The sequence below is a fragment of the Prenolepis imparis genome, unplaced genomic scaffold (assembly GCF_030444845.1).
Source record: "Prenolepis imparis isolate NDT839.2.m4 unplaced genomic scaffold, iyPreImpa1.0 SCAF_1, whole genome shotgun sequence".
Lineage (NCBI taxonomy): Eukaryota > Metazoa > Arthropoda > Insecta > Hymenoptera > Formicidae > Prenolepis > Prenolepis imparis.
Window position 1 is genome coordinate 24,898,067 of NW_028141159.1, and position 10,156 is coordinate 24,908,222.

Genomic DNA, 10,156 nt, shown 5'->3' on the forward strand with positions numbered 1-10,156 from the left:
TACATAGGTATACATATATATATATATATATATATATATATATACTTTGTTTATATTTTGTTTATATTATATTTTGTTTATATTTTATGTTTATATTATATGTTTTGTTCTGCATCGTTTTCATTATTGTGTTCCTCATCGATTTCGTCTTGGCTGTCAGAACTTAAGTCATCCACATTAGACTCATTCTTGTTTGGTCTGTTAATGTTAAAAATATATCAATATTAATAAACGTTAATACAGTATAATGTAATTACTTTTATAAATTTTTAATTCATATATACGCATGCCGTAGCCGAATTTTTTACAAACATTTTATATAACAAAATATATATGATAATTAAGAAATATTTTTATCGGCTCTCAATATTAATCAATAAATATGATGTTTTTTAAAGTCGGCCAATAGAGCCAAGCGCGAAAATTAATTTAAATTTTTCGGAACTGTGTCTCTTGGTTTGAGATTACTGAGTTCCATTGATTAATTAATCTCGAACTTACAACGGAAAAATAGGAGAGAAAAATATTGGTCCGAAAAGTCGCTTCGCTGAAGCTTATTTTTCTCGCCTATTTTTCCGTTGTAAGTTTGAGGTTAATTAATCAATGGAACTCAGTAATCTCAAACCAAGAGATACAGTTCTGAAAAATTAAAATTAATTTTCGCGCTTGGCTCTATTGGCCGACTTTAAAAATCATATTTATTTATATATGATAATATCTACTTTTTTATGCGAAAGGTGGCCTGAGCCAGCCAGGGTCCCGCTTTTCTTCCAAATGTAACTTCATTTATTGTTGGGATTTCTTTAGCTACTGCTTCTATACAAAAGAATAAATAAAAACATACATAAGCACACAATTACATCTATGAATAAATTCAAAAAGAACTCAGATTTGTAAAATTGATTTTAATTTAGCTTTTTTCTCTGAAACTCAAGTTGACTTAAATTATTTACCATCCATATATAGGCAGAATTATACTTAATTATTATAATAAATTTAATTGTGAAATAATATCTTACCGATCATTATTTTGGTAATTCGACGTCCTGACAATTTAAGTTTGTTGCCTCGTTGACCTTTCCAATTAAAAAAACTTGCTAACTTATCGTCTAGAACCATCCGAAGTACGGAATTTATTTTTTTTTGAATTGATTCTCCCATAATTCCTAAACGTAGAACATCAACCTATAAATTGTATAATATTATAGTTTATGTAAATTTTTTTTAATTTAAAAAAAGCAAGAATATTTTACCACTTTCAAATAAAAAGTTTCATCTTTCTTTAGTTTACGCTCTATTTTCTTTAAATCATCCAGATTTGCTATTGGAAATTCGTCCAAAACTGATGATGTGATAATAGGATTTTCAGTTTTGGAAGAATTTTCAATAGCAGGTGTGACTATTCTCTGTGTTTCCAAAAAACTTTCAATATTCTTGTCCGTCTTGCGCAAAATCAATTTACTTGATAATATTTCAGCTGAAAATGATAAAAAACAGAATGTTATTATTTATGTCTTAAATATAAATTAAATGTAGATTTAATTGTATAACATCTTCAGCATTAATTCTATTGGTTGTGTGTGTGTGTGCGCGTGCGTGCGTGCGTGCGTGCGTGCGTGCGTGCGTGCGTGCGTGTGTGTGTGTGTGTGTGTGTGTGTGTGTGTGTGTGTGTGAGTGTGTGTGTGTGTGTGAGCTGAATTTGTTATAACGGTATATTAAAACATTTGCTTTAATAATAATAATTTCATTGTTATAATTTTAACGATTCTCTTATAGGACATATTTTTAAAATTATAATATGTAATAGTATTAAAATAGGATTTAAAATATTAACGTTTGTCAATTTTGAGTAATTGTTAAAAGAAGCTATAATTATAACAAACATTAAAAACGTCGATTTTTATATATTTAATTCATCTTCTAGAGTTTTACACTTGATTCTAATTTGTTTATTAACAATATCGTAAAGAAAATAAACTTTGGTTGCAATTTATTAAATTTTGATCTGCATTAAGAGTAACTTTTTTAAATTGGAGATATATTTTAATGAGTATAATAATATATTATAACAAAAATAATAAAATCTTACATAATATATGTAAATGATATTTTCAACATACCATGGAGATAACAAATTGCATCTGCAAGAGATTCTAATGTGACTTCTCCTTCTGATTGTGAGTTGTAAGCACATTTATGATTTATCTTGGTATCTATTTTACATCCACTTAAACAATTTTTTTCATTACTTTCTGAAGCAATTGTAGACGTTGATATTGGCATTTCCGTCAAAAGATGAGAACTCTCTTGTAAAGGTATTCTCTTACATTCTTTATAACTTTTATGTGTGTACTTTTTTATTTCATGAGGAACACTTTTCGAACACCGTTGTTCATTAATACAAGATAATATTTGACGTTTGACTTTTTCATTCATTATATCAGGTAATGGCTGACGTGCGGATTTGTTTATTACATTTGTTAATTTTGGAATGGGTGGTAACGTTTGCACCTTATATCTTTTCTCTATCATATTTTCTTTATCAGATTCCTCAAAATATTTAATTGGTCTTTTTAATCGTTTTCCCTTCCCTTTTTCTTCAATATCTGAGTATAATGTGGCTTAGGATTCTTGCTTATTTTTACTAACATTTTCATCCCCTGATTATAGTTTTCTGAAAAAAATCATGAATTTCAGTTATAATATCAAGAATAAAATATTAGAAGAAAAATTATATACAAAAAATTATCTCGCGCGTTATAAAATTTACCTATATTTTCTTCTATCTTTTTGATGGAAAAACAATTCCACTTAAAATCAGGTTTTGCGCAATGTTTTGCTAATTTACATATTATTGCACGACTTTCATGCATAGGATAGAAACATGATGTTCCTCTCGTAATCCACGAAGATGGAATAAGGTCGTGGAAACCTTCATCAATTTCTTCTTCGATATCAGTTTCAAAATAAACTATAGACCACTCTGCCTCATCATCACTACTATTCTCAGTATGCTTTCTTGCGGTATGGATTAATTTTTCATTAATAATAATATTATCGTTTGCAATATCTACATTTTCTTTCGTAATTGTTTCCTCCGAATTGTCCATTGTAATTGCCCTAAAGATACATAAAAACCATATATAATGTATAATTACATATAAATTACATTAATTATTGAACACATAACATTCTGAACAGTATTTTGTAATAATATTAACATATGTATTATGTAATGGGAAAAGTTAAACATAATTATTTAAGGAGTCATTTATAAGTACAAATTATAAGTATAAAAATTGTTATATACCAGATGCCCTGTTATAAACACCCATATAATAACATGCATGTTTTAAAAACATCTGAAAGACGTCTAAAAGACATCATTTTTTCAGATTTCTTTTAGACGACTTTCATAGATATATTTAAATCATATGCGTGTGTTGTTTGGATACTTATGCAGTACTGACAAATTATTGATATACATCATTGAGTTTAGCAAAAAGTAATATCAATAAAACACATAAAACAATTAACTGATCATATTCCAATTTTATGCAACAGTAACTAAAACATATAGACAAAATTTACTGATTTATATTAGATAAAGTGCTTCCAAATAGAACACCATATTTAATTAATAACATCAATTTAATTAATTACATCAATTTTAATACAACTAAAAATTTATGTAATTAATGCAATTAAAAATCATCCATTTAAAGGTTATTAAAAGTTATAATTTAAATATAGAATATAATTTTTAATATTTGTTGATTTGTAAATAACAAAAATGACATGTAAAATTTAAATAAATTTAGAAATTAAATTTATAAAACATATATTTACTTTATAAAAATTTCATAAATATATTATATGCGCAGCAATTTTCCTCAATCAATTATATTTAAAAAGAATATCAAAATATGGCTTAATACAATTAAGTAACTAATATTTCTTATTTTATAAATTTCTTTTTTTAAATTTTATAATTTTCTCTAAATTTTCTAAAGCTTTTTAATTTGTTCATATTTTAATAATCTTATTATAAACAAATGAAGATTACACAACTTGTAGATAATGAATCTCTTATAACGAATTTTTACCTGAGGTTTTTTTATTGCATGCAACGATGAAACGGAAGCATATATAACGAAATACCAGATAAAGTGAAAAGAATAGAGAAAAAAGAAAAGATAAGAAAAGAAAATAAAGAAAAGTAAAGAACGAAATAAGATATATATATATATATATATATAATAAAAGATATATGAAGATCTATAATATACATGTTGATTAATTAAAACGTGTCACAGTATAAAATAGACGAAACAACATAGCCATTTTTGTATGGCAATTGTACATATTTTGTGGTAATTTGTGACAATGGCCACTTCTTGAGATTAGACAATTTGCTAACTTTAAATACCCCTACGCAGGAACTCTCCGAAGGTATAGTATAAAAATCACATTTGTCAATAAATTCTCTACCAATAACAACTGGAAGCTGCAAATGCTTACAAAAAGCTATATTCTCAATTTGAATAATTGTTCCGGCTGTAGTACCACAGCAATTATTGGGACTTTGGTTTATTATTTTGAATTTTGCAAGAGCAACACCACGATACTGACGCGTACAACCTGATAATACTGGACCGGTACAATGAGGGCTAAAGAACTTTGGAAATTGACTCTCTTGGTCTGTTGAATAATTAAACTCAAATGACATTAATTCTCCAACTCGTCGTCCGATTTGTTCAAGTAGCTTACTACGTCCTCTGACTTTTCTTTTGATATTCTGCATATAATTTTCAAAGGGAAATGCAGATATCGTATGCAAGGAGAAATCATCTAATTTGTCGACAAAATAATCAGCATCATCAACTATATGAATGTTGTTATGGAAATTATGGGTAATAAAATTTTGATTGTACAATATTGCAGTCGATTGAACAAAATGTTTTAAAAGAGCTTTGGCAAATTGACGAAGTTCTTGTTTTTTACAAAGATTTGGATTTAATAAAATTCTCATTGCAAAATGAAATTCCAAAAAATGAATATATTTTTCATCGCTTAGAACATTTTTCAGAACAATATGCCCTATATACAGAAAAAATAATCTAAATTCCGTTGCTTTCCACCGTAAAACAATGTATAGCTCTCTAGGTTTTCTTGCAAACTCTCTAGGAATATAGCATTGAAATTGAACAAGAAGATTTGATACCAATTCAATTTGAGCAGCCGAAAATCTATGAGGAATTGCTCCTTTGCACCACATATTCATCATTGAACGCATAACGCCAAGACATTCCAGATGCATATAATCAAGAACAAAATGATGTACAAAATCTAACCCTGCAATATTAGTAAGAGGAGTATCTCTACGACGAAACATCGGATCTCTCCATTGTAGAAAATCCTCACAAGTGCGAGCAGGACTCTCTAAATCAATAAAGATTCGTCGATTGTCTGATGTAACACCGCGAACAGTGCACCTAGTGCAGGAATAAAAACCAGTATGCGATACTATTCCCATTACCAAACTTTTTGCTGGGACATCGCAAACAAAATATACACCATCTAACTGTGCAATGTGATTCTCAAAATGAAGGCCATTCTCATGCAGACTGATAATTTCTGAAATAAAATCTTTAAAGTAATCTTCTAAATTTGTAGGTTTTTCTTGACCGTAATATATTCCTATAGGAAACACTTTGTTACGTAATTCTGGAATGGATACTACAGTGCATAATATAGGATACACTTGATCAGACGAGCTTTTGAACAGAGGTAATCCATCAATATTTATTAATAACTTAAAAGAATCAATGGTTTTCAAATTCTTAGGAATAATTTTTAATAATTGTTTTTGTAATCCAATGTGAATATAATAGCCAGAATCAACAACTTTTTTAATTAATTTTACTTCTGTTTTCAATAATGTTCGTGCATCGACAGGGAATGTGGATTCTGATTCATCGGCAAAACATTCGTGATTCTCTTTGAAACCGTGAAGTAAATCTGAAATAGCTTTGTGAGTTATATTATGCTTTAAAGCCCAACCGTGAAGAAATTTTAGTATTTTTGAATTGTTGTTAGACTGAGAACTGCTCGAATTAGATGGTGAATGTGGAAGATTTTCAGAGTCGTCATCTAAAGTATTATCTTGTCTACAATTTTCATTATCCCAATATTCAAAATCAGAGTATTCAGAGCATTGAGAGTGTTCAAAGCATTCAGAGTCTTCAGAGTCTTCAGAGCATTCAGAGTGTTCAGAGCATTCACAATTATCAAAATATTCAGAATGATGAATAAGTTCGGAAGACTGAGAAAGTTCAGAATGATGAGAATGATGAGAAGGTTCAAAATCATTAGAAAGTCTGAATTCTTCTTGAAGAGAAAGAAAATCTGGTATTTCGGAACTATTACTTGTAAGCAATGAAATATGTGATTGCGGAATATGCTCATCAAATTCCATTGAAGAATCAGTTGAATTTGGTTCTACATTCTCAGCATTCTTCAGATTCCGTATTTTGGCTCTCTTGGAAAGCTTATAAAAAGGTATATCTTTTGGCATATTCTTGAAAAAACTAGAAATATATTTAATAAATATAAGGTTTGTTATTTTAATCTCCTTAAGCAAATATACTCCTAAATATCATAAAAATTAAACCATAAAATTAAATCATAAAATTAAACATCTATTTGAATATACAAGATATTTACGAAATACTTGAACAAATAGCACACTGCATTTATAATTTATAATTATATATTTATAATTTATGCATTTATAATTTAATACTTTGTATACAAAGTAGCATGAAAAATTGTATCATACCGTTACAGTAATTTATTGTATACTCTAATAAACAGACTCTATGTCGTAAATACTCTATAAATAAATAGAAAATATATGTAAAAAATTGTTAAAAAAAAAATTTGTAGACAAATAAAAAATTAATAAGCTATACGTATAATTTAAATAGGTTACAAAAAAATCACATAATCTGCTGTTAACTTACTTTTAACCGAATACCGATGTCTTACCTTTTACTTAAGCAGTGGTGTCTTGATATTGAGAGATATTTTAAATGTAAATATATACACGTGTGTATATCTGCGATTTCCCGTATATGTATATATTCCGTTCTCTTATTCTTTCTTTGCCCAACACACGTGGCGAACGACGTTCTGATGTGTGGCCACACACAACCGACAAACGACAAACTATAAAATTAAACATCGATTTAAAAATACATATTTACGAAATACTTGAACAAATAGCACGCTGCATTTATAATTTATAATTATATATTTATAATTTATGCATTTATAATTTAATACTTTGTATACAAAGTAGCATGAAAAATTGCATCATATACCGTTACAGTAATTTATTGTATACTCTAATAAACAGACTCTTAGACCCGTATTCATAGTCCGTTCTCATATTTAAGACCGTCTTAAGTACAGTCTTAAGACGCCCTCTAGATTCATAGTCGAAAAATGAGTAAGGACTTGATCAAAATCTCAAGTTTTAACTTGTCGAAGATGATCTTATTTCTGAACGCTTAATATGTTTCATATACATATCTTATTTGACATAAGCACATGCTTAATATAATCTTATTAGTTATGTATTCATAGCCATTCAAGATCGTCTTATTTGACATATATATTGTTAAATAAGACTATCTTCGTCAAGTCGTGGTCAAAGAGGACTTAAGCAAAGTGAATTAAGGTTATGATAAAAATAAATAAATAATACATAATGGATTTGGCAAATCTTGATATTGAAGATATTAATTTTTCAAATGATGAAGAAGATAATGAAGAAATTCGTGCATCAAAACGCTACATTCGTGATAAACAAAATCCATTTGAATTTTATAATGGGCAAGAATTCAAAAAAAGATTTCGCTTTTCAAAAAATTCTGTGATGTTGGTATTTTACCATTGATAGAAGAGGGATTGGCAAAAATTAATAACCGCGGTTTGCCAATCTCTCCTGGTTTACAATTATTGATCTGTTTGAAATTCTATGCAACAGCAAGTTTCCAGGTTAGTTTATATACATATATATATATATGTTTTTTCAAATTATTTATTTTTGAATAATATAAGAGTATAGTATAAATTAATATAAAAAATTTTATTGTTACAGCTTGTTATGGGTGATATTATACAAATTTCACAACCTACTATATCGAGAATCATTTTTCGTGTTTCTTGTTTAATAGCAAGTAACATTAACAGATATATAAAAATGCCAATGTCTGATCAAGCACGCTCTGAAATTAAACGTTTATTCAAAGAACTTGGCCATGGTCCAGGAGCTATTGGACTCCCTTCCATTGATGGAGCAATAGATTGTACGCACATAAGATTAACTCATACAAGGTTTCAAAATGTTGATGAAATATATCGCAATCGAAAAGGATATTTTTCTTTAAATGTTCAGGTATATATTATATATGTATATTAAACAAAATACAAATTAATATTGAAAACATAATGATTTAAAATTATTTCTAACATGTATGCAAGAATGAAAAAGATGCACAAATTATAATCTTACTATAGTATATTATCAATTATGTTTGAGACATAAACATTTTATTTTCTTCCATTATAATTGTTTATTTATATTTACAGATTATTGTCGGACCGCGTACTGAAATATTGGATATTGTCCCGGAATGGCCGGGAAGTGAACATGACAGCCGAATATTTCAGAATTCTCGAATATATATGCGGTATAGACAACAACAATTTAACGGAATACTTGTCGGTGATGGTGGATATCCTTCATTGCCGTTTTTGCTCACTGTGCGGAATCTTAAAGCGCGTAGATAGCGGTTTTGCGCGGACACGATTGAGTCCAGAGGACGCAGAGGTAGTGCAACGACACAACGAAAGAAAAAAGAACACAGGATTTACACGAAGAAAAAAACCCGGCACTATATTTACAAGAAAATTACACAATATAGATATACAGGATGCAAGCGCGATGCACCTTTATCGCGACAAGCAGTGCGACGATCGCTGGAAGTGCAACCGCACGAAAAAGTTACTGTCCGCGAGAAGCTCGAACAAAGGAGAAGAAAACAGCGAAAGAATCTCGGTCTGTGCGCGTGAAAGCTGACTAGACGAGTCCGAGTAAAAGGCGCCGAACAAACGGTCTTTATCCCGCTGACCTTCGAGAAGATTCTGAGACAAAATCACAGTGTTTGTGATTTTGTAATATAAAGATATCGAATCTTCTCGAAAGTCGGAGGACAAAGCCGTTTGTTTTCGTCGTTATTGTTTTTCGCTCACGGGACGGTTACCCGTGAGCGATCGAAGGCGACGATATTTGGCGCGCGAAACGCGCGCTGCTGTGCGCGGTAGCGGGGCGCGCCGGCGGTGCGATTGGCGCACAGGCGGATAATGCGTGTTGTCGCGCAGAGTCGAGTGCGTTAATCACTCGGATTTAATTGCGCGCTCATAGCGAAGCGCGAATGCATTCGCGATACATTTTCCCCGCATACACGTACATACACTCTCTCTCTCTCTCTCTCTCTCTCTCCTCTCCTCTCTCTCCTCTCTCTCTCTCTCTCTCTCTCTTCTCTCTCTCTCTCTCTCTCTCTCTCGTTCTCTCTCTCTCTCTCTCTCTCTCTCTCTCTCTCTCTCTCTCTCTCTCTCTCTCTCTCTCTCTCCCTCTCTCTCTCTCTCTCCCTCTCTCTCTCTCTCCCCCTCTCTCTCTCTCTCCTCTCTCTCTCTCTCTCCCCCTCTCTCTCTCTCTCCCTCTCTCTCTCTCTCTCTCCCTCTCTCTCTCTCTCTCTCCCTCTCTCTCTCTCTCTCTCTCTTCTCTCTCTCTCTCCCCTCTCTCTCTCTCTCTCTCTCTCTCTCTCTCTCTCTCTCCTCTCTCTCTCTCTCTCTCTCTCTCTCTCTCCCTTTCTCAACACTCACGCCGATTAATAATCCTGTTACCGATGAAGAAATAAAGTTTGTATATATAATTCTATAATTATAAAAATAATAATTCTATTGCATTATACAGTTCAATAATCAAGCATTACAAAGTAAATTAACAGTAAAAAATAGTAATAAAAAATAAGACATACATATATACACATACATGTAAATATATAAAACTACAATATATAAACAT

The 10,156-nt window shown here is 30.4% G+C and overlaps 1 long non-coding RNA gene and 1 pseudogene across 2 annotated transcripts in view; both read right to left on the reverse strand.

The window, feature by feature from the left end:
- Positions 1 to 10,156, reverse strand: part of LOC145937748 (uncharacterized) — a 412,856-nt gene that overhangs the window by 25,099 nt on the left and 377,601 nt on the right. The gene's annotated exons all lie outside the window — the stretch shown is intronic.
- LOC145941060 (uncharacterized) lies at positions 107 to 7,117 on the reverse strand (annotated as a pseudogene). Its single transcript, XR_014426117.1, has 6 exons — positions 7,051 to 7,117; positions 2,771 to 3,120; positions 2,121 to 2,674; positions 1,254 to 1,477; positions 1,020 to 1,185; positions 107 to 198 (listed from the first exon to the last, which is right to left on the reverse strand). The product of XR_014426117.1 is annotated as an uncharacterized LOC145941060 (transcript).